This window comes from Sceloporus occidentalis, unplaced genomic scaffold (assembly GCF_023333645.1).
Source record: "Sceloporus occidentalis isolate IW3139 unplaced genomic scaffold, rSceOcc1.0.p SCAF_2, whole genome shotgun sequence".
NCBI classification, from domain to species: domain Eukaryota; kingdom Metazoa; phylum Chordata; class Lepidosauria; order Squamata; family Phrynosomatidae; genus Sceloporus; species Sceloporus occidentalis.
In genome coordinates, this window is record NW_028316982.1 from 67551307 (window position 1) to 67577146 (window position 25840).

Below are 25840 nucleotides of genomic sequence, written 5' to 3' on the forward strand. Positions count from 1 at the left end.
GACAGTATTTCCATTGCTTCCTCCATTGAAATAAACTTTGTTTGAAAGGCACTAAAGAACCTATGCAGAAGGGAAGGAACTGTTGGATTTAGAAAGGACTAAATAGGCCTTTGCAGACATATGTGTATTTTGTAGTGAGCAGCAAACTAAGAGTTGGAAGAGGAGTTGAAGCTTGATTGGTGTTAATTCTTGGAAGGATTTGTTTGATGTTTTTGTTTTTTGGTAAAAATAGAAATAACATTCTTCACAAACAGTTAAAATATGCACCAACATTGTAAGAGCTTTAAAAATTAACTTGAATGTGAATGTTTATCAGTTATGCATAATCATATTGTAAACAGCATACAAGTAAAAAATACCAGAATCTTAGGAAAATACCTATAGATCTCAATACTGTAGTAGTCCTTACTTGTACTGTGCTTTATGATGGAAATTCCCTTTTCAGAGGGAAGCTATCCCTCCATGCTCTCCTTTTGGGAGCAGGTAAAGACCTTTGATTTAAAGAAGCATTTGATGATTAATTGGTTGTGGGGACTCTTTTATAGGAGGTTGCTCTTTTTTATTGTTATCAAGGCTGTTAAGATATATTTGGAGGGTTGGACCACGCAGTGTCACTTAGTTACGTATTCATAGCTACGGTAAGTAGGAGATATAGGATATTAGCAATAGTATTCTTTCAGGGATAGTTGTTAAATATAAGGAGTATAGTCTCTTACCATTATTAAAAACATGTCAATAAAATAATTTCCACATAAAGCTTTGAATGCATTTGAATATACAGCCAGCTTTCCGTATCACTGGGGGTTCCGTTCCATCCCACCCACCTCGCAGATACCCAAAAGCAGAGGTAGGCAACCTTTTTGAGCCGGGGGCCAGGTTGCTGTCCCTCAGACAACTGGGGGGGCCGAAGCCAAAAAATAAATAATGAAAAAATGAAAAAAAAAAAATTAAATAAATAAATAAACTGGGACAAATGTAGGACAAAATTTTCAAATGGTGGACACTTTTTTTAAAAAAACTGGAGGACACGTGAAAAAATTTGCTAATTTAAAAAAAATGTTAATATAAATGCATGTTTCTGAGGCTTCTATAGACAATTGCCCCTGCGTGCGAGAGGCCAAAGGCCCCGGCGGCAATCGGCGGCAGGACCGGGCTGGGGCCAGTCCCAAGGCCTCGCTGGGCCGCAGGTTGCCTACCCCTGCCCAAAAGCATGGGATTTCAAGTCCCATTATTGTCTATGGATGTGTGACATGCACATGACCATGTTTGTGCAGTCATATGCACATGCCGCCATTTAGAATAATGGTGCGGGGCCATCTCCAGATGCTCCAATCCGTGGATGGCTAGCCTGCCACTATGGAGGGCCAACCATAATATTTAAACCAAATATGCTGAATCATACTTCATTTAGAGCATTGGGAAATGTTTCAGAATTTTTGTCAGAAAATTTTGTAGTCACTGCCATCAAGAGTTTAGTCTTTTCATACCACTGTGCTTAAGCCAGTTATTCCTTTTCTTGGCCATCTTATTGACTTACCTAACATTTATAAGGCCTTGCTATATTTTAAAGCTTTATATGAATCTGAAATCTGAACAGCAGTAGCTCAATTGCATACTAGCATCTGCCCTATTACTGTATTTACGTGATTATAAGTCAAAGAAATTTTTGCTTAAAAATTGACCCTAAAATCCTGGATCGACTTATATACAGGTCAAAACAGTAATACAGTTGTTTGCGCAGACTTCATATCCACAACTCGCACTTACTCACGACGAGGAAACGAAGGAAATTAGAATGGGGTGTGTGCCCAATGCACACACCTGCAGCCACTCATGGGCACATTCCCCCATTCAAGCCTTTGGGGCTTGAATAGGTGTGAGTTTGTTTTCCTGGGGGGGATGGAATGGATCCCCCGCCAAAAACAGAGGGCTGACTGTACAACTCAGAAAGATCCTGAAAGAAGCACCGCCCCCTGATGCCCCACTCCCCCTGCTTCGGCAGTGATTTCTGAGAGACCTGCCACGCAGGTGTGTGTGTGCATGTGTGTGTGCGCGCGCGCGCGCATGCATATAAGAAGATTCACTTTTCAGTCAGATGGGAAACCCTTCTCTTCCGTCTTTCCTTCTCCCTATGGATTGTCTCTGTCCAGAAAGCACCACATTTTCCACCAGTTCCTGCAGCAGTGTGACAGTGGCGCACAGGGCGCATACCACGTGAGCATGCGCCATTGTTTTCTTCCAGTGTGTGGCTCCCTTCCTTCTGCCACAGCTTCCAGCATAATAAAAAATAATAAAACTTTTATTTATATACCGCTTTTCCTTCAGATCAAAGCGGTTCACACACAATAAAACTATATGACCCATGTCATAGTATAATATATTATCAGTTACAGCTAATACAATCGAAAATTTTAAAAACAATATATAAAAGCAGTCAGGGGCATCAGCTAAATAATCTTTATCTATTCGGGACTAGTTTCTCTACAGCGAATCGGGAGGGTATGCTACCCGGAAGAGATAGGTTTTCAATGCCTTCTTAAAGGCTTCCAGTGTCGAACTGTCGAATCTCTTCCAGGAGTGTGTTCCAATGGGTTGGAGCTGTCGTTGAATAAGCTCTTTGGTGCGTTGCTGCCAATCTTACCTTTGGGCATTCAAGAACATATTTCCCCATTGTTCTGAGGGTGCAGGGTGGATTATGTAGGGAGAGGCGCTCCCTCAAGTAACTCGGGCCCAAGCCATGTAGGGCTTTATAGGTAACGACCAACACTTTGTATTGCGCCCGGAAGCTGATTGGCATCCAGTGTAAAGATTTTAATACTGGTGTTATATGGTCGGTTCTTGAAGTTCCCGCGACCAATCTGGCTGCAGCATTTTGGACTAGCTGAAGCTTCCGAACCTGGTACAAAGGTAGCCCGTGTAGAGCGCATTACAGAAATCCAAGCGAGAGGTTACCAGTGCATGTACTATCGTTTCAAGGTCCTTTTGATCCAGACAGGGACGCACTTGGCGTATCAGCCGAAGCTGGTACCAAGCACTCCTGGCCATCACATCCACTTGAGATGATAACTGTAGAGATGAGTCCAGGAGTACTCCCAAACTGCAAACTTTGTCCTTTAGGGGGAGTGTAACCCCATCCAGGACTGGATGACAAATTTCCCTGTCTAGATTTGGGGCACCTATCACAAGTACCTCTGTTTTCTCTGGTTTCAGCTTGAGTTTGTTTTCCCTCATCCAGCCCATTACTGACCCCAGGCAGGCATCCAGAGGAGAGGTGCCGTCCTTAGTCACTGTATCAGCCGGAGACATGGAGAGATAGATCTGGGTATCATCAGCATACTGATAACACCGTGCTCCATGATTCCGGATGATCTGTCCCAGCGGCTTCATGTAAATGTTGAATAGCATGGTGGACAGAATGGCGCCCTGAGGGACGCCAGATGTCAGCTCTCTTTTACGAGAGCAACTGTCCCCCATCCTCACCATCTGGAACCTTCCTGAGAGGTAGGATTGGAACCACTGGAGCGCAGTGCCCCCGATACCTAATTCCCTCAGGCGTTCCAGAAGGATACCATGGTCGATGGTATTGAAGGCCACAGAGATGTCCAAGAGCACCAACAGGGTTACACTTCCCCTGTCAATGCCCAGACGAAGATCATCAACTAAGGCGACCATGGCGGTCTCAACTCCGTGTCCCTCTCTCGATCAAATTGCCCAAGAATGGTAATAAGGAGACCGGCCTATAATTACACCTCAACAGGGGATCAAGGGAGGGTTTCTTCAGTAAGGGTTTTACTATTGCCTGTTTTAAGGCCGATAGAAATATACCCTCCCGAAGAGATGTATTTACTATGAGATGTAATGCAGTTTTTATAGCATCTCCTCCCTGAATGGTCAACCAAGAAGGGCAAGGGTCGAGGGGACATGTCGTCCTTTTTACGCGACCAAGGAGCTTGTCCACGTCCTTGGTATTCACAAACTCAAAACAATCCAAAATAATCTTGTTTCCAGAGTCACTGGACGCCTCTGCTATAGGTTGTGTCAGAAGACCAGCGTCAAGATCAGCCCTTATCTGAGAGATTTTATCTGCAAAAAAGTCATTGAAAGCTTCACAGAAGGCTATCGTTGGCTCTAATAAAGGGTTCAGGGTGGCCGGGGGTTGAGTTAATTCCCTAACCACCCTGAACAGCTCTGCTGGACGAGACTCAGCCGATGCAATCCGTGCAGCACAGAACGAGTTCTTTGCTGTATCGATTGCCACTCTGTAGGAACGTAACATGTTCTCAAGGAGTGTCTTGTCAGATATGTTCTGATGTTTCCGCCAGTAGCACTCTAGTCGTTGTGCAGCCCGCTTCATCTGGCGAAGATCTTTAGTGTACCACGGTCTTTTGTTTGGAGCAGGCTGGTAAGGACGCTCGGGAGCGATACTGTTTATTACCCCGGTGAGGTTCGTATTCCAGTTATCAACCAGGGTATTGACAGAATCGCCATCGTTCCCAAACGCAACACTTTCTAAGGCTTCTTGGAACCTTTTGGGTTCCATCAGCTTTTGAGGGCGGACCATTTTAATAGGTCCTCCAACCCCGAGGGGTTTTTGGATCGTGGCTTTCAGTCCTACCTTGACCAGAGAATGATCCATCCATGACAGGGGGGAAATATCATTTATTTCCGCCCACGGATTTTCTCAGTCCGTACTGAAGACTACATCGAGTGTATTATCAGCACAGTGTGTTGGACCCGAGACCAATTGGCACAGGCCCGTGGCTGTCATGGATTCCATGAACAACCGAGCCGCACCTGTTAGCTCTGTTGAGCCGGCCTCGAAGGGGATGTTGAGGTCCCCCAGAACAAGAAGTCTGGGGGACTCCAGCACCAGCTCCGAGACCAGCTGTGTCTGCTCACCCAGGGAGTCTGTTAGGCAACGGGGTGGACGGTAGACCAACAGAATCCTCAGGCTGTCCTTGGCCTTCAGAGTCAGGTAAATAAATTCGATGTGTCTCAGTTTTGGAACCGAATTCCTGGTCATGGTAATATAGCTTTTATGGACCACGGCTACTCCTCCCCCTCGCCCACTTTCCCTGACCTGCTCCTTCAGTGTGTACCCGGCTGGGAGAGCTTTAGCCCAGGTCACACAACTGTCCTCCCCCAGCCAGGTCTCCGTGATGCATGCCAGGTCGGTGTCCTGTTCATCTAATAGGTTGTATATGATGTGGGATTTATTTTTCACCGACCTGGCATTACATAGGAGCAAGGTGAGGGTCTGTGGTATGGATGGGACGATCCTCAGTTATTTTGGGTTAACAGGGTGACTGGAAGGCGGGATAGATATTAAACATCGTTCTCGTCTTCCTTTCGATGTATTAATCAGCGCCATATCTCCCCATGCCCCTCACCACTCTTTATCGGGATTCCCTGACCGATTTCAGTCTTTATATCAGTACAATTGGCCACCATTCTCTTAACAACACTCTCCTCTACATCATGTTCCAATTGTTGCTGTTGTGACTCTATTGAAATCATCATCATAGATTATCCAAATATAAAACAGTGGAAAAGAAAAAATCCTGTTTTTATAACATCAAATGATGCCATAAATTAACTTAATTTATACAGCTATAGTTGTACTAGTATCTGATATTGGCAATCAGATAAGATGGAATTATCAAACCCCCAATGTCCATGACGAATTTAAGAGGTAGAGGTGTTATTGCTGCTTCCCCCTTGCATCAATTTCCCAACTAATATCCCAAGTGAGTCCATACCAGACTGTTTGATTTTCCTGGCTCTCTGTTAGCACAATAATGGACTTCAGCGCTGGTGTCTTTTCCGGGGGGCGGCGGGCTGGCTTTTGGAGGTTGCCGCTCCCACCGGCTCCTCCCCCTTCCGAAATGCTGTGCAGGCGCGGCAATGTCCCAGTCCTCGCGAGTGGGCACTCTCCTCGGGCGGCGCTGGCATATGCTGGAAGCTGTGTATGACGTGGGTGCATTTTAAGTGTTAATGGTTGTAAATTTCTTACACGCCTTTGGCAGATAGAGGGAAATGCAGAAAAACCATTACAATTTTTTTTGAGAAAGGGAGAAGTTTGAATAAAGTTAAGTTTTGGGAATTTCTACCTGAAGAAGGCTAAAATTCAGGCATTCTCAAAGTATCATTGCTTTCTATGAAGAAGTGAGAAACTATCTGGTATAAAGAATCCATTATTGAAACTGCTCAGTGACACTGAGATTGGCAGAAACTTGTACCCAGCACCTGTTCATCCTTGCAATACTGTCCAGAGATTGAATAGTTAAGAGCCTCTAGTAGTCAGAGCCATCTAGCATTGTGGATGCGTTATTGGAGGGTCACTGTGACATTTATTTATTTTATTTATTAGAGTACTGATACCCCGCCCTTCAGCCCTTGCAATGTGTTTCAAGAATGAAATTGCTCACCTCTGCCTCTATTTTGGATGCAGTACCTCAATCCGTTCAGCTTGTTGGGAGTTTTCAGAGCATTGTCAAATCCCAGATTGTATAGGTTTCAGCTGTCAAAGCCGAAGGATGTGGACAAGTGCAGTGGAAATCATGCATACTTAACGCTTGACCCTTTCACTCATTACATTAAGCAGGGAGCAGTTGACCTTATGTGTCCAGAAAGTGGCAAATGCCTCCTTTAGAGAGAAGGTAGTGTGGCTGCTTCTGAAGATTTTAATAAATGTTAGATAGTTGCTAATAATAATATCCTTATCAACAAGGTGCTTGGAATGGATAGTTGCTATTCAGGTCTGGACACTTAGATAAGACTGTTTTGAGCCATTCAGGAAACTCTTTGAAATTGTTTTGTTATTGCTAATTCTTTGGTTGCCCCAAAGGAGGACCAAATAAAGACAATGGGGTGGGTTCACCTGAATCTCTTTGGAGTTTTTGATATTGTCTACCATTGTAGCCTTTTTGACTGGCTGTTCAAGTTGGGATTTAAGGGCACTTTTTTCAGTGATTCCATTCTTGCCTGGGTGGCTTATTTGTAGAAGGTAATTCTTGAGGACTATTTCCTTGGCATCTATACTGTTCAGTATGAAACCTGCAGGATTCTGTTCCATTACCTAATTATTCAGTATTTACATGTATTTGCTTAATAGGGCCCTCTGGAGGTTGGAGGTAAGATAGCATCAATGTGTTTACTTTTTAAAAAAAAAAAAAAACTGTGGTGAAATAATGGAAGTGCTACATCATTGCCAGGCACAATAATTGACAGATTGGGAAATATTAACCTGAGCCCCAATATAGGGATGACGGGACACATTTTAGAGAAGTTGCTAATCTGCCATAGATGCAGTGGTCATTGTCACCTAGTTGGGTCTACATTTACAGGTGTGCAATCTGGGGAATATTAGTTGATGCACATTTATCACCAGAGGCAAAGTTGCTTCAGTGGCATAGAGTGTCTTCTAGCATCTTAGGCTAGTAAGTTATCACTCTATCTGGACAGGTACAGCCTAGTCTTTACAGTCATCATGCTCAAGTAGTACCTGGGGTTAGATAATGGTAATGCATTTTATGTGCAGGGATGTAGCCAAGGGGGTGTTCTTGGGGTCCGGACCCCCCCTTCCGTTAGAAAAATGAATGGTGTGTGCTGCTGCGCCGCCACACCCAAGCCCCAATATAATGATGGCACTTAGTCTGGACCCCCTCCTTCCTATAATCCTGGCTACGTCCCTGTTATGTAGGCTGCCTCTGAATGTGATTTAGAAGCTGCAGTTCAGAATGTAGCTACTATACTAGTGCTGTGCCAGCTACATTGAACCAATGTGATGTAGTGGTTGGAAGTTTGGACCAGGATTCCGAGAGACAAGTTTGAATCCCCATTCAGCCATAGAGACCATTGGGCAAGTTATACTCAAGAGTAAGGCAGTGGCAAAGCCATTCTGAATAAAAGTTGCCATGAAAATACTATGATAAGCCTCCACAAGTTGGAGTCAGCTTTAAGGCACATAAAAGCAATAACAGAGGTGAGCTGCGCTGTTTCCTAAAACTTTTCAAGGAACAATTCCTAGTGATTTTTGTTTTGTTTTGTTTTTTATTTTTAAAACCCTTCACAGTTTGGCTTTTGAAGTCATTGACACCCCAAACAGTAGGTATCCATTCATTAAGATCTAGTGAAAGATGAGGTTTAGATGAGGTAATACCCTAAAGGCATTAGATCTTGTCTAATCTTGGAAGCTAAGCAGAGTCAGCTCTGCTTAGTACTTGGATGAGAGACTGCCAGCAAATACCAGGCGCTGTGGGCTATATTTCAGAGGAATGAACTGGCAAAACCAGTTCCTTGCCTTAATTATTCCTTTCCTAAGAAAAACCCTATGAAATTCATGAGGTCACCATAAGATGACAGACCACTTGGAGGCACATATTCACGCACAAACAGAAAGTAACATTGTAGTGGCTTTGGGAAGAAGACATTCTCAGTGGTACTGTAGAATCATCAGGATACTTGTTCGGCCCCTACATTTTTCAGCACTAGCACAAAACTTGACTTCTATTTTCACAAGCTTTTAGTTTGTTGTTTTTATTTATTTATGCTGATTTCAGATCTGCTGCAGTGTTTCTGTTTTAAAGATTACTTTTTCAATTTATTTGTACATTTTTATTTTTATGTTACTACTTTATCTAAATCACTCTGGGAATTTTTTTTTTTTTGAAGGGGAGTATAAATGTCCAAATAAATAAAGTGGATTTGGCAATCTGATCCAGGATCAGCAGTTTTGTAATCTACTTTAGAAGTCTGTCTATTCCTTTTGAATCTTGAATAAACAGGTATTACAGAATTACTGCTCAGTGCTGTCTCTTATCCAAAGAAAGGTAAATCCTACAGCACCGGTCCTGGACTTCTTGGTGCTTGAATAAATGGATAGAGTTTAATTATTCCAGTTGCCCAGGGCCAATTGAGCTTTTCCCCATCTGGTACTCTTCAGATGTGTTAAACTACAGGTCCCAGATACTCCTAGCTAACCAGTTACTGATAGTTTGCATCTGAAAGAAAAATGGTCTTTGATTCCTGGCAGATATATTTGACAAGTGTGTATTTTGAAATTAAATTATTTCTTACATTTAACAGTGGTTTAAATCAGATCCCCCCCATCCCACTTTGACTAAACACTTAACTCTGCTTGCCTAACAGCTGTCAGATTATTTCTGTTTGGTTTCAAATGATGTAATTCTGTAGTGTTTATTATCAAAATGCAGAATAACTTCCAAGAGTTTAAGGCAGCTAAAGAATTAGTGTAAACTGATCTTTAAAATCTGCAATAAAATCTTCTATAATCTCAAGCATTTGTGTGCCCAACTGCCAAAATTTTAGCCCTTAATTAGGCTATGAAGAAATCAAGCTTTCCTGACAGTGAGCCACAAGGTTATGCTTGGTTAGTGTTCAACATAGTTGGAAATGGGCGTGTTGAATCAGAGAAAATGATGGGAGCAAGTCTTGTTGAACTCGCTGGTTCTTTTAAAATGTGGCTGCACCTAGGTAGTACACACAGGATTGCTACCTGTTTTTGTATTGACTTTGCATAAGACTACCTTTTAATATCATTTTGCATTAAGATATGGCAAAATAAGCAAGTGGATAATAGGATTGATTTCAATTTTCATCACATCAGTTATGTCATCACCAACATAGGCACGGTACAGACTGCCCAAATGCACTGTGCTCCCAGCACCTTGCTCTCCAACTGCACACTTCCTAACCCTAGTATGTATGGGGGCTGCCATGATTGCACGGCCTTGCCCACACATTGCACACATTGGTGATGTCGCAGCTGTGCAGTGTCCAAATGGCGCTGCACAGATGCAACGTCACTGCACCGTCCGATGGTGCTTTGCTGCATCGCAGCTGTGCAGCAAACAGGAGCTGCTTCTAAGCGCTCCTTTTTTGCTGCGCAGTGGTAATGTGTCATTTGGTTGCTGCAGTAATGCTGTGCAGCAAAGAGAGGCAGCTGCAGCCCGCCTTTTGCAGGCAGTGTGTACCGGACCATAGTTTCAGATGGAATTAAAAAACAGCCATGTTAGTCTGGGGAATCAGAGAGCAAACAGATCTTGTAGCACCTCAGGGACTAACTGGAAGAAAGGAGCTAGTAGCATGAGTTTTCATAGATGTCAGTCTGCTTCCTCACATCTGAGGAAGTAAACTGAAATTTGTGAAAGCTCATGCTGTGCTACCAGTTTCTTTCTTTTGGATGGTTTCTGATGGAACAGGAAAAGCTGGAACTGTTCTGTGTTGCTAAGTAAAACCAAAGATTTCCTTGTAGATGTTTAGAAGTTGGAATGCATCCTAGGATTACTATGTATGTAAGTCTGATAAAGTCATATATATACTAATTTTCCTGTACTATCAAAACATCTGAAACTCTCAAGGCTGTTGGTTTTGTAAAAAATATATAATTATTGTGTTTGCTTTCCTTGCATTCTGTATGCTTAGGACTGGCAATGAATAGGATTGAACAGTTGTTGGGTTAATTGTCAGTTGTTTCCAGTAAGGAAAATCTCTTTGGTAAAGCTGTTTGCATTCCTATGGTCTGTGGTATAAGGAAATACCATGTTATAAAAATTTCCAATTATTTCCCTAAGGATACTTTTTCAATTTCCATAGCCTTTGATGCCTTGGGATGAGAAACCATAGAAAAGGGAACTGAAGTAGAAACAGAGAAATATGGTTCTTAATCCATTATTATGCAACCTCATATTTTCTGTTAACATCTGTTGATTTTTTTTCCCTTTGCTTTTCTAACCTGAGTTCAGGAATTGTACCAGAGTTGCTTCTTTTGATTTAGTCAGACAAGCTAATAGTTGGGAGGATTTTTGTAGTTGTTCACCCCAGAGCACATTTCTTTAGCTCACTACGACATATTTCATTTTCAGTGACATTGTTTCCTATATGTTTCGGATCTTGCCCTGCTGGAAAGAGGATCTCCAGCCCAATCCCAGCACCTTGTAGAATCTAGACATAAACAGTTTTTGCTCTGATCAGTTTCCCAACCCCTGCTGAAGAAAAGCATTACCATGCATCACTATGGTGATAGTGTTCTCAGAAAGTAGGCACTGTTGGCCTTATGTTACAACCAGTATTTTGTGGCAGGGCCAAAAATTTCAGTTTTGGTTTCAGTACAGAGAATCTTTATCTACATGTTTATTCTGTCCTGAATATGTCTTTTGACAGTCTCCAAATAAGCTTTGTTATGGGCTTGTTTCAGAGATAGCTTTCTTCTTTGTTAGTCTTTCATAAAGCCCACCTTAGTGGAACATCTGGGTGATAGTCCCATGGACTGTTTCTTCCATCTCCCCTAAAGATCTCTCTGGCTACTTCAGAGTTGTTGCTGTTGCGTATCTTCAAGTCATTTCCGACTTACAAAAACCTAAAATGAACCTGTCATGGTATTTTCTTGGCAAGCTTTGTTCGGGGGGAAGGGATTGCCTTTGCTTTCCTCTGAGACTGAGAATATGTGACTTGTCCAAGATCACCCAGTGGGTTTTGTGACTGAGCAGGGAGGGTCTCCAGAACTGTAGTCCAGTGATCAAACCACTACACCACAGTGGCTTCAGGTTACCATTGACCTCTTAGTTGTTTCTCTAATGCCTTCCATATCCACTCACTAAATTTTGGTGGATGTTAGTTCAGCTATATTCTTTTCCATTTTCAGTAGATGCTCATATTGCTTCAGTAGATGTTCACAATGGTGTGTGTGTGTGTGTGTGTACACACATATTGATAGCCCAGTTTTGTTTGGTGCTTCTACACAAAACTTCCTCCTCCTCCTCCTCCTCCTTTTTTTTTTTTAAATAGCTTTTGGCCTTCATAATGCTGTTTATTTAGATATGTCCTTGAGCAGACCCTTGGCTCTTCTGGAAACAAGTGCATTCAGTCTGAAATCATGTGATAGTGGAGTTCATTCAACTACTTAAATAACTTCTGGATGTAGTGGATTCCACCCAAACTTATTTAAACATTTCACAGCAAGGGGGTGTATGTGAATACAGCAAGTGCCAGTTATCAATGGTGGAGAGTTTGACACATAGTCATAATGTGAATTATAACACTGAAGATATTCTAAACTCTCTCATTTTCATTTTCTCTCTTTTGAAGCCTGCTAGTAAATAACCACAATAAATACTTCAGTATTGTCTACTTACAGAGATTTACAAAATAGATCTGTGTTCCCTTTCTTTGTAAAATGGAACTTAATGGTACCAATGGATTTTGAACAATTTTTATGATATAATGTCTGATAGATAATTTTATTGAGTTGTTTATAAACCTTTTAGAGAAGAATAATAATACAAAAGATGCTGCTTTTGTGATTTGTAAATAACACATTCCATTGTGATCTGTTTCCTCTTATATATAAATATTGCTATCAGAAGTGTTGTGCAGTACATTGTTTTGATTATATTGAGTTTTGAACTTTATATTATTATAAATAGATAATACATGATTTATTTTCCTTTTTGATTTTATACTTATATATTGTGTTTTTCATAGATATATTCTACTGTTCTTTAATTAAAAAAATAAAATAGTCTCAAATGTTTATTTTAATGTTTTCTATGTTTGTTATACCTTAAAATGTTACATAATTGAATAATAGTTCATTAAGTGTTTACAAACCCAAGAATATTCCAGGTATGTCCAGGGACTGGATTGACCTAAAGATCAGCAAGACTCCATAGATGGTTAGCTTCATTTGTGCAACAAATCCTTCTTTCTCAATGTGTTTAAAAACACTGACATGGTTTAGTTGTTAGCACCCAGGCTATAGCTCACCTGGTAGAGCAAACATGTCTGTATACCAGGCTGAGAAATCTTTTTCAATCAAAGGATTAAGATGGCTCAGAACCCATGCATGTATGATTATATGCCAACTATGGGCAGAGCCATGGCTGGTCTTGCATCCCAGATCCCATTTAGTTTTTCCCTCTCTCTGTTTGTTATATACATGCACACACATTTTGTTCCTCTAACACTTAACATGCATAATGGCTATTATTATACTTTGCCAGTTTGAGTGGTGCTAGAATAATATACACAGTAATTTAGGAGTATGGCCCTAAACACCCCAAAGGCACCAGATCTTGGCTGATCTTGGAAACTAAGTAGAGTGAGCCCTAGTTAGATGGGGGACTGATAATGAATACCAGGTGCTTTAGGCTATATTTCAGAGGAAAAGGTAAAGGTTTCCTCTTTGATGTGATTGTCTAGTCGTGTCTGACTGTAGGGTGAGGCTCATAGCCATTACTAAGCCAAGTGTTGTCAAAGTCGACTGTGTGCATGTGGCCAGCATGATTGCACAGAATGCTGTTACTTTCCCACCAAAGTGGTACCTATTTATCTACTTGCACTTTTTATAAGCTTTCGATGTGCTAGGTTGGCAGAAGCTGGGACTAGTGATGGGAGCTCACTCTGACATGCGGTGCTTGGGTCTTGAACTGACGATTTGCCAACCATGTGGTTGTCAGAGTCGGTGTCGTAACTGCTAAGCCATCACTTCCCCCCCTTCAGAGAAAGGGACAGGCAAAATCACCTCTGAGTATTCCTTGCCTAAGGAAAACCTAAGGAATTCATGGAGTCACCATAAGATGACAGATGACTTGAAGACACATACACATATATGTACTTGGATCACAAGAGAAAATGACATCAGATGCATGTGGAAATACCCATGTATTGGAATGCTTAAAGAAGTGGTGATAAAAATGCTAATGAATTGCAGCCTTTCATGGGAAGCTTTGTGTGTAAAATGCAGCAAAAAATATATGTTCTTAGAAGAAAACAGAGGCTGAAACATGGATCATAAGGTGCGTGTGTTGCATTCTTACTTAAAGCCTTTTTTAGCTAAATGCTTAAGTACTATAATTCTAGGAATAAAGGAAGATCACATGATATTTTTGTAATAACCATTTTACTTAAACCTCATTGAAGAGAACAGAAAGATCAAAATGTAATTCTATTGAGCCTTTCTAATGCACCATGTAATAATAATGCACTGCAGCTTGCCAACTTTAATGTAGACAGTTTATCTATAAAATAACTAATGTCTTGTGTAGTGTTCTCTAAAATTAGTAAAAATAACAAGTAGTCTATAATATATTTTTAAAAGTATATAGCATACCCTCCAGGATAGTGTGCAGAACCTTTTTTTATCTTGTAATAAATGTATTCATAGTTAGATGAATCACTTAGTGTTCATTGTTGTTTAGAAAGTATTGGTTTAAGTGCCTTCCCACAATATGCAGATAACTTGGGGCAGGGGCAGTAGTTTTACTCTCACTGCATACGGACATAGGCATATTGCAGTTAACAAAGCCTTTGATAAATATGTTCCTTTTAAGAAAGTTTTGCTTGCCTACCCTTTTCTTCCTTGTCCTCTGTCTAGCTGGAACAGCATCAGTATTGTGAGTATAGTGAAGGAAGGCTGGGGAAGCATAGACCTTTGATGTCAGGTTGCTGCAGCTTGTCTTAAGTAAACAATATAATAATCCTTGAGTTGGGATTAGAAATCTAACCTAGCCAATCCTAGTATAGCTTTGTGTACCTACAACTGGCAAGGTAAATTAAAAATTTTGCTAAAACATATTTAACTGCTCTTTTTTTTTTTTTTTTTTTTGTGGTGAGCATCCCTGTTCTTTCTATAAAACTTCCAAGGGTAGCCATGTCAGCCATATAGCAAATCCAATAAAAAAAATCACCAAACAATGGAACCTTTATTGGTCAACTAAAATGCACAATATACATGTTGCAAGCTTTCGAAGCTTCCCTGGCTTCTTCATCAGGCAAAGTGTTACAAACCAAACAGGAGAAAAATTGAAAATGTTAGGCTTTTATTTTGCTCTTTCTCTTCTTAGTTAAGATGGTATGGAGAGGCATATCTTGCAAGCTGGTAGTGGCACCTCCTCCTTCTGGCCATGTGGTAACTGGAAAATTCTCAAGGTCCAGGAAATTTAACATCCATTTGCATCACAACAAGGACACTTCCTTTGCAATCCAATATATACCAGCTCAATTAAGAAGAGAAACAGCAAAATGCAGGCCTATGACTAATATCTTCCATTTTTTTCCTCCTGTTTGGTTTGTAACACCTTGGCTGATGAAGAAGCCAGTAAAACTTCGAAAGCTTGCAACATGTATATTGTGCATTTTGGTTGGCCAATAAAGGTATCACTATGGACTATTCTTTCCATGTTACATCTGTCTCTTGAACTAATATTTTTGTTAAAACAGCAATGCCCAGGAACTCATACGCTTGTATATCTGTAGTAGGTTCTTGAGAAGGAAAGAAACATGAATCCATTCTGTATTTCCCACTTCCCCAGTGATTCCATAGAATTTGAGCTGGTCCCTTTTCCCACCGTGGCATGATGTTAAATGTGGATGAACTAAAAACAATGACCAGTAGCCATCCCAAGCTTTATTCAAATTTAGAAATCATTTTGGCCATGGTTCTCAAACTTTGGGGGGGGGGGGGGCTATTTAGAAGCTATCTGCACTTGCAGAAGTTTTAAAAAGAAGCAATCTGGCTTCACAGTCATTGTAATTTTTTTTAAAAAAATTAAAGCTGTTTTTAAATTTTTTAAAACAAGCAGTGATAGTAATGGAATTCCCATTGCTGGATGTTGGTTGGCATTCTCAATTCACCGGCCCCCCCCCCCGCGCCCCCCCCCCCCGCGCCCTGGATATAACATTGCTCTAGGATCCTCTTGGAAGGCAAATGGTAGGTATATTTGCCTCTACTGCAGTTTTGTAAAGCATTTTCTGAACGTTATGCACCCCCATAATAAGAATGGCTCCTAGTTCATTCCTCTCTCCATGCCCCTTCTCATTTGAACCAAAAGTTGTCAGATGATATTCTCTATTTCAGTGAGTGAGAGAAACCAGTGTCTCATGGCATCCTCTGTTTGTTATAGGACTGATGGGAATGGTTTCACTTTATATAGAGCATTTGCATAAGCAGTTAGGATGACATGTGCTGGTTCTGCCTTCTACATAGACAGAACTATGGAAGGTCAGGTACTCTCTTTTGGATTTTCTGAAGTTTTACAGAAAACCTGGGAAGTGGAGCATTATTTATTTTTATTTTGTGGTATATCTTGACACACACACCTCCCGGTACTTCTGTGGTGTTCTACTTATGTACACTTTATCTTTGTATCTCCAGTGCGATACTGTTCATTATTACTTTGTAACAACAGTTTTGATTCATCTCGGAAGATTTGTACATAACTCATGTATATATGTTAGCTAGAATTGTTAAACATAGTTATGTATGATGAAACGTCGTTGATTTCAAGTGTTTGACCTTGTGACTGTATTTGAGCCAATTCTGGGGAGCCAGAAGAGTTGAAGAGTTCACTTTCCTGAACACCTGGTTGTGTGGGTTGTTTGTATTTTTTTTTTAAAAAAAAAAATTGAATAGTATTTTCTCATGTAAAGTGATAGTAAAGCTTAAAATCCATACAAGTTCTATCTTGAGGTGACATGCTTTGTTTTATTTTTATTTCTGTTTCCAGGTTAACTGCTTTAACACACACAAAGACAACAGTGAAGAAAACAGCCAGGTAATAAGTGCGTTTACGTTGGAAATTATTAGTACAAGAATGAATATTTTGTAATGCCAGATGTACCAATTGCAAGGGTTGTTAGTATAGGTACTTGTGAAATTACTATCTGTATTTCAAATTCCATGGATATTGGCATCACTGTTACTTTTGATTATTATAAAATGGAAACATATATAACTTTGATAGTCTACTGGGGGGGGAGTACCATTTCTGTGTCTGTTTACCCTCATTCATTCTTGCATATCATCTGCTGATAGTGCTGTCTCCTCCTTATCTGCCTCCCTTTCCACCAATGCTTTACCAATTGTGTGTCTGCAGCTTTTAAACAGCCCAACTAGTTCATAAAACATCCAGTGATAACATAAGCAGCTGAGCCAATGACTGATGAGATATTAGTTTCATTCTGAATACTAGAACTCTCACAACCAATTGCTGTTGATATTCCTGCTGTTACATTTTATCTGAATCTTCAGAGAAAAGACTTCACTTTATTGTAAATTTCTGCTTTTCCCATTCTACTTGCTATTTTCCTTATATATTTCCTTTAAATTGCCTCATTTGTTTCTGTGTGGCCTTGCTCTCGTCATTTATGAAAGCGGACTTTAAAATATAATAATTACAGTATAATTTAATATAACAAGAATGTAAACAGAAAATAGAAATTTAAACCATAGTGTTTACGTATTAATGGTTAAAATTAATGTAAATATCACAGACTACTGAACTTTTTAAGGAGGCTTAAATGTATAGTTCAATTTGTGTATGTCGCTGTATATTTTAGTTTGTAATTTGTATATTGTATATTGTAATTTGTATATTGTATACTGTATGTTATGTGTTTTTTATCAATACAATTTTATTATTAAAATAAAGATAATAATTATAGATATGTAGTGATTAATGCTTTAGGATAAATAAGGAAATTCAGGATAAGTTCATTGTGCCTATATCTAAATAATTCTGTAAGATCTAAAGAGAAAGCTGGATGAGTGTCAAAAAATGCTACCAGTCATTCCATTCATTTTATATACAAGCTGCCAATTCACCTGGGTCAAATCTCTTGTCCCAACTGTGCAGCTGTCTGACAGTTGTCACTTTCTTCCCAACTGGTATGATTCATGTCCTGTAAAGATTTCAGAAAAACATTTCCCAGAGAAAGAGGGACCAGACAGGACTTCATCACCTGTAACTGATAAGTAACTTACATGTAGCTTGCTCCTAACAACAGTTGGTTTCTCCTTCTTCCAGCGTTTATTGAAGCATGTAGTTAGAAAGTACTGGAGGAGAAAATAAAAAGGACAGTACTTTTTCCTCTTTGTGCATACCATCCTTCAGAAATGTGGTAGTCCAGAGTGAGTTGTTTGACTGCTTCTCGAATAGTGAGTCATACTCCAAGGTTTCAAGAATCTAGTGAGGAGCTTGTAATGCCAACTCATTGAGTATTAAGGACAATAAAATGTAGAAATTTAGTAAGATTTTTTGTTTGGAACAATTTGGTCCTGGACAAAAGTCATATTCCATAATTAAGCACATTTTTTCTTTTTTTTCCAGTTCTTTATTATTGAAATAATACAAATACATATGTAATATTTAACATAAAATATCTCTTATTCCAAACAATCTTGCACCCTGATATTTATACAGAAAGCTTATTTTCCCATAGTTTTGCAACCTCTTTCCATTTTGCTTTATATTGCTGAACTGTTCTATCATTTTTGGACATTGAGATCATGTCCAAGATTGCTAACTCATTCAATTTCAAAATCCATTCTTCTAAGGATGGGATAGAGTTGGCTTTCCAGTATTTGGCAAATAATATCCGAGCAGCAGTTATTGCATATAGTAAAACACTCAACTCATCTTGAACTAGATTGTCCCAAATCCCATCAGTAATATTTAACAGAAATAACTCAGGGGTAAAGGAATATTTTTCCCCATTGCATTTGTTATAGTTCTGTGTATCATGATCCAAATTTTTTTAGCCGATTTGCACTGCCACCAAAGGTGATATAAGGTGCCTCCTTTTTGATTACATTTCCAACAGTAAGAAACGCCAATCTAGCAATCTTAATTGGGGTCAAGTACCACCTAAAAAATAACTTATAATAGTTTTCTCTTAATTTAACACATTTAGTAAAACGGAGGTTTCTTTTCCACACATTTTCCCAACTGTCCATAGGGATAACTGCCAGTGTCTTGGGACCATCGTATCATATTAGACTTAACAGTTTCTTCCATCATAATTAAGCACATTATGTCTTTGTAACACTGGAGGATCTGCATGTGAAACTACATGTTCCAAACATTGTGGAAATCCATTACCAATCAAGGCTTTGCCCTAACATGGTACCACAATGACATTGGTATAAACCTGGCAAGTCTGTCTGAGGACCCCGTTTTGTTTTACTTGAGTCTTGAATACAGTATATACTCAACTATAAGTCGACCTCATGTATAAGTCGAGGGCAGGTTTTGGGGGGGAAGTTATGGATTTTCATATGACCCTTGGATAAGTCGAGGGTGAAACTTGGGAACATGCAACAATGGATCTAAATTATAAAGCAAAGGAAAACAATGCCAAAGAACCTAGAAAATTATGGCAAGCATAACTGTTTTGGCTCACACTAAAGGCTGGATGGAAGAGAGAATAGAAGGAGGTCAGTGCTTCCAGGACAAATTGTTCTCTTGCCTTTCACCAGGAGATGGTTCCCTTTTTAATAAGAGTTAAAATACAGAATTTACATCAACCCATGGATAAGTCAATCTGGGTTTTTAGGGTCAATTTTAAACTAAAATTTCTAGACTTATACATGAGTATATACAGTATGTATCTCCATCAAATGATTTTGGATACTTTCATGTATTTTATCATGTAGAGAGATCCTGGGACTAAAGAAAGAAGTTGGCAGCATGAGCTTTCATAGACTTAAAGTCTACTTCCTCAGGTACATTTGGTGATGAGTCTACATACTGATTCTACAGACTAACACTTACTGTACCTATGTATTTTATTGTTACTGTGATGTCCTGCCAGGACTATTTGAATCTCCCCTGCATTTTCTTTCATGTTGGTTCAGGCCATAGAATATTTTAGTGTAGGAAAGTTCATTGTATTAGTTGTGGGAGGAGCTGTAGGATCCCCTGAATTTTTCCAAGTTTGGTTTGCCCTTTCCCAGCATGCTCTGCTTTAGCTAGAGGCTTTTTAGTTTTGGAGCTGTCTTTGCTGTGAGCAGGCAGAGAGTTGTCTTTTGGTGGCAAACATGCCCAGACAGCTGGAAAGGGCATTTCTTACATGTTAGCTGATTTTAGTTACCAAGAATAAGTTAGCCATTTTAGTTACCAGGATTGAGTTAGCCAAATTAGTTACCAGCATCAAAGAAGACAAAGAAATCTGGAGCTGAAAGACCCTGCACCAGCTCCATTGAGTGAGGAGATCAAACCCAGTGAGATGACACCCTGAAGATTTCTGGAAGCCAAACTGTAAAGTATCTTTTATCTAGAGCTGGGGAGTAGAAAACTCTTTATTTTTGTTCTTTAAATTAAACTTCCCCCTTTTTGAACTTTACACTCAGCATCAGAGCCTTTTTGGGTAGAAGAGTTTGATCTCACCAGGGTACCGGCATTGCACACCCAAGCCTGCCACCACCTTTAGTTGGGTGTGTCTTCACAGTTACCTTGTGCTTTATTTGATATATGTATTTTAGTTATTTGATATTTAGATTTTGTAAGCTGCCCTGTGAACTTTGTTGAAAGAAAATATATTAATATTTAGAATAAAAATAATTCAGAGCTACAGAGATGAAGTTAATGGTGCTCTAGTGGTAAACATGTATGTCAGGGTAATGGAATCAGACTGGTGTATTAATGCTTTGGTGATAAGGTAATTGTAAAGGCCAAGCAACAGTTTTCTAGCCCTCCTAATTAAATTGACTTTAACAGTGAATCTGTTATAAGAATTAATAAAGACAGTGCTGACAAGTTGAACAAATGCATCCAAAATGGTTGTGTGCTCCCAAAATGTTGAAAATAAAATTGAGAATTCAGAAATTTGATAAATTCAAATATTTGTGGTGTCTCAAATGCAGCTTATGATTAAGAGGATGAATTTAAGTAGCTTCAAGGAAAGGTTATGAATCTTCCAATAGGTTTTATTGCCATGGATTATTTTATATAATGTGATAACTAGGTCCCAAGTTTTGAATCTACAAGGTAAAAGATGATTGTCCACAGATTTTCCAGTCAGAAATCTTATATGTTGATGTCAGCTTAAAATAACAAACAAAAAACAGGGATGTTCTATTGTGTTGAATTCTAAATTATTATGTGGGAGTACTAATGAAAATGTTCCTCCACTGTATCTTTGCTAGTGTGTATAGTCAGCCCTCCGTTTTTGCAGGGGATCCATTCTGGACCCCCTCCCCCCGTGAAAACAGAATTTCACACATATTCAAGCCCCATAGTCTTGAGTGGGAGTGCCTGCCCGCAGCGTGTGCCCCATTTTAATCCCCTCTGTTTGCTGCTCATGAGTAAGCAAGGGTCATGAATATGAAGTCTGCGCAAACAGAGGGGAACTGTATAACTTTCTGTAGTAGAGTAAAAACAGAATGTATTAATGGTTGTATCGCCTCTGAAAAGGAAGGGAGACTATTTTCATGGTTGATTCTGTAGATTTTCTTTTTTCCATTAGATCACAGAAATCTTCCCCCTTTTTTCTGACTGCTCACAACTGTAGTTCAAGGAAATGTTTTTTTTTTCCCCAGCTTCTCTATCTTTCCTAGCCATTATTCAGTGTAGATTGTGCTAATGTATTGAATTGTATAGTTTACTAAAATTATGAAAGATTGGAGCACTGCCCAGAGGCAAGTGAAAACACTCCATAAATATTATCTTGTAGTTAGGTTGTATAATCTTCAGATAAACATTAACTGAAGAAGGTGTATGAATTCATTGCAGTTGTAGATTAAAATAGTTTTTTTGTTGCTGTTGTTAAGAAAAGGCTTCCCCCAACCATCCAGAGCAAACTTTAGGGTAAAACTGGGGAGCACTGCTGCAGAGTGGGGCAGCAATCTTTGATAAATCCCTCTGTTCCTGTCCTGTTTTTGAACAGAACAAAGAAACAAGTTAGATTTTGTCCAGTGATTTCAGATTGATGGGAGGGGGGGGGGGACCAGGTGAAACACACAGGCCAAATACAGCAGTTTCTGGCTGCTTTAGGGCATTGCGTTCAAATGACACACTCCCCCAAAGCAGCCACAAGCAGCTCCAAGACCACGATCTAGTCCTTTGGACCAGCTCAAAAAGGAGCTGGAGTAATCTGAATTAAAAAGGATCTTGAATAATCTAGCTCCTGGCCATGGCCGCCTTGGGACCATGGCTGGAGCAGCCAGAGGTTGCTCTTTATCTACTGTGTGCTTCACCCCATATTAGCATGAGACAAGATAGATATATAAATATCTCACTGTTTTTTGTGTGTGCTTGTGCATGCCTACCTAGATTATTTGATGTTTTAATGCTGTTTTTGCTGTTTTTATACTGTTTTTTAACATGTACACCGCTATGATCTTGAAAAAGGAATAGCGGTATATAATAATAAAGTATTATTATTATTATTATTATCATCATCATCATCATTTCATGCATTTATCAGTGAGCTCTGGCCCACAGCTGTTAATGTCACAACAAACTGTTGTGCAAAGATCTTTTTGTTGTTGTGATATTTCTGCTTATAGAACTTTACATGACCAGAGATTTATTAGATTTATTACTAGTGTGAGTTAAATGCACACCGAGGAGTCTTAATGTTTGCTTTTGCTTAATGTTTGAATAAATGGCCTGTTTAAAAATAATACCATTGTTTCATCACAGCAAATCTGCATTTCCCTGCAAATGTACATTAAGTTATGTACGAGACAAACAGAAATAGTTAATAAAAAGTGTGATTAATAACTCATGTTTCTGGATAATAAGTTGTCATTTGTTGTATTATACTTGGATTATGTGAATAACACTTAAATGTAGTATTGTCTGAAATAAGGAGAAGCTTTTAGGAATTTATTGTCTTTCTCTAATCACATCACTCCTGTCAAATAAGTCAAAATCTGCATTGGAATAGTGTGGAGAGTAGAAACAGGCTAGCTGATAAAAATGAAATTGAAATGTGGTTATATGGAATCCCAGATATGGGGACAGAGGCTTCTAGATTTTGGGTTGGTTTTTTTTAAAAAAAACCTGGTGCTTCATTTAATAGACAGCTATCAGGAATAGACTTTAATGATTATGCTTTAATCAGCTTGTCTGAATGGCCTCTCATGTGGATTCTAGAACTGCTTTGCTTTAGCAGTCAGGCTGTCATATCCAATCAAGTCATTCCCTGGGACCATTTTGAAGAAATAGTACTGTTATGTTTATTCATCTCCCACTTCTCTGCTTTTGGCATGGCTTGGCCACTAATGGCGAATGATAACTTTGTCCATTTGGAAAGCCAGCTTGCATTCATCTAGATAGCAGGAGGTGTTTGATTGCTCTGGAGAATGAGGTGGTATGTCAGGAGAGCTGGGAAGACTATTGGGGGGGGGGGGGTTACTTTGCCTTTTGAAAGTAGTTGTAGCCATGGTAAGAGATAATAGTTAAATCAAGTAGTTTTAGGAGCTCATACTGCTATTATTTACTATTTGACACTAACAGTAATAAGTCTTGTATTTGGATTATCCATTGTCGCATTTTCTTTCCGCATGTGACTCTTTTTATCATAGATTCAGAATGTGAATGTCCTTGGCAATAAGGCATAATAGAAAGGAGGAGGAGTGTTTTGTCAGTTTCTATATTACGTAATTTGTTTTCTAATTTTTCTAGTTTATTATACAAATCGTTATCCAGTGATGGAATGGTGGGATCCAGTGGGAGAGGATGATCCTTTCTCTCCACTGTAGCCCTCTGTGCACCCCCAAAATTGGATATGATTGATTGAGAAACCCTCTGAAACCAATTTTCAGGTGGCACTTAAGGTTGCAACGAAGAAAGGAGAGGAAGAAATTTCCATGGAGACTGCAATCCTAGAAGAAGCATTTCTGCTTCTCTGTGTCGTCCTCCTTGTGTTTTTTAAATGTTTCGTTGATGTGCACATTTAGTTATACAGTATTTAACAGGTATGTTAAAACTCATGCAGTTAATCAGTTTTTGTAGTCTTGTAGCAACTATTCAAGATGTCTTCCGTATTACTGATTCTTAGCTCCACTGAGCTGGATACAATCTTAATATTCTCCCCCACATACATGCATATGTATACAGGTATTTTCTAGGCTATTGCTAATACTTTTGTTACAGTGCCTGTACAGTGTTAAAATACTCTTCCCTATCTCACCAACGGCCCCTCCTCTTTCTAATACCATAGGCTAGCATAGTTCTGGCAGCAGATAAATTTCCATATCGCTTTCACTGTCAGATTCCTGGGCCATGAGATAAAGCAGTTTAATGCAACACAAAAAAGAGAAGGTTGAGGTTAATGTAAAGTTTCTGATTGCACTCATGGGTAAGAAAACCTTGGCTAATACTTTAAAAAGGAATGATGCAAGAGTGTGTTGTTTGAGTGGTAGTTGAAATGTTCAGGGTTCCCTGCTCCCCAGTCTTGGCAAACCTGTATCATTGTTTTCATTTGAATTCTGGGGGCCTTATTTAAGGTAAGAAATTCATACCCGGCTTTCCTTTGCACATTTAATTGTATAAGGACTTTCTGTCAAGAGAAGAAATAGCAAGAATGATTTAGGTATGACAATTACATGTTGAGGTAAGGGCCTTTTTGCATCCTTTTCAAAAGATAATGGTATTTACACTGTAAATGCTGGTTGCATGCAACGTATCACTTGATCCACTGCTAGTGCTGATAGCTGTTGGATTTAGCACATGTAGTTTTTCCAGTTATGTAACAGAGGTATGTTCTTCTAACACACAAGATTTCTCCAACTGGATTTGAAATGGACAGAAGCCTCTTATTATAACTAATGTTACCGGAAGAGATTTGGTAAACATATTATCAAACAATTGTATCAACTTCATTGTGCAGGTTTAGTAACATGAGGGAAGTATGCTACAAAACTACCTCTTATTTTTATTAATCAATTGATCTGTTAGGAAGAAGTAGCTTTAATGTTAATATTTATGTTAGTGAAATATCTTGGCATGCTAGCTGAAACTGATGTCATTTTTGCTCATTGAATTAAGTCACTCACAGTGGGATGCCTTACAGATGCCGATTCCTGCCCTCCTGCAGAAAGTTACCATTCTTTTTCACCCAATTACTTTCTATCCTAATTTTATTCTATTGCTTTCAGAGTTTAGAATTAATTTTGTTGAATTGGTAAGAAAGTCTTGGTTATAATGTGTTGTAGCTTCATTTCTTTTAATTAAGAGTAAAGTATGTGAAGATCTGAACCCTCAAATCTATGAAGGATCCAGCAGGTTTTGGGACAGTGGTTTCTGTCTTAATGTAGCAATAAGTTTATTTGCCTTGCCAGACACATTTTGATTGGCTGAACCAGATCCCTTCACTGAAAGGTTGCTTTCCTATCCATTTTATTAAGAAAAGGGAATAGCAACAACAACAAATAATTTTATTTCTTTCTTGGTTCTCCTCAAGCCTCGAGTTGTGCTACAACATGTTAAAATACAAAACACAATTTTTAAAAACACATTAAACTCAATAGTTAAAATACATTAGTATAAAACCATTAAAATACATCCATATAATACATTCTTTAAAATATATGTTTACAGCTTACTTATAGGCATTCACAAATTTTCTTCTGGTCCAGTGCTCATGTATGGTGGAAAGGTCAAAACTTAGTGATTTGCATAAAAACCTAGAACACTGGCCATTTTGTATGCTTTTATTGATTAATACTACCTGGTGACCCATTACTTTTTGATGGGTCACTAGTTAGAAATAATTGCCCTATAGTCCTTTTTTGTACAGCCAGTTTTATCTGCATTTAACTTTGTCTTCTTTTTGATTCCAGTATCTTACTCATGTTCTCCCAGTCCCAGAATGAACGACAGTGACTTTAGATCTAGCTTTGATCTTGTCACTCTAACCATATTGCCAGATCTTTTTACTGGCTGCATTTGTAACTTCTCATCTTGCCCATCATTCTCTTTCTACTCTAATTGTTGTCTAAAATGTGTTTTGTCACCACATTTAGTCAATTCATAATGGGGAATGTTCCACAGAATTTCTTTGGGAATCTTTAGAGCTACTGGACATTACACAA

The 25840-nt window shown here is 39.2% G+C and overlaps 1 protein-coding gene across 6 annotated transcripts in view; it reads left to right on the plus strand.

Annotated features, from left to right (window-relative positions):
• The window catches only part of ADD3 (adducin 3), a 156588-nt gene that overhangs the window by 47290 nt on the left and 83458 nt on the right, over window positions 1–25840 (plus strand). For 5 of the 6 annotated variants that reach the window (XM_089509852.1, XM_089509854.1, XM_089509851.1 and 2 more), the window contains one exon: window positions 16527–16574. The gene's annotated coding sequence lies outside the window, so the exon portion shown is untranslated. Of the gene's footprint in view, window positions 1–16526; window positions 16575–19500; window positions 19523–25840 lie in introns of those variants that run through there. The other variant, XM_089509856.1, reaches the window with a different exon arrangement.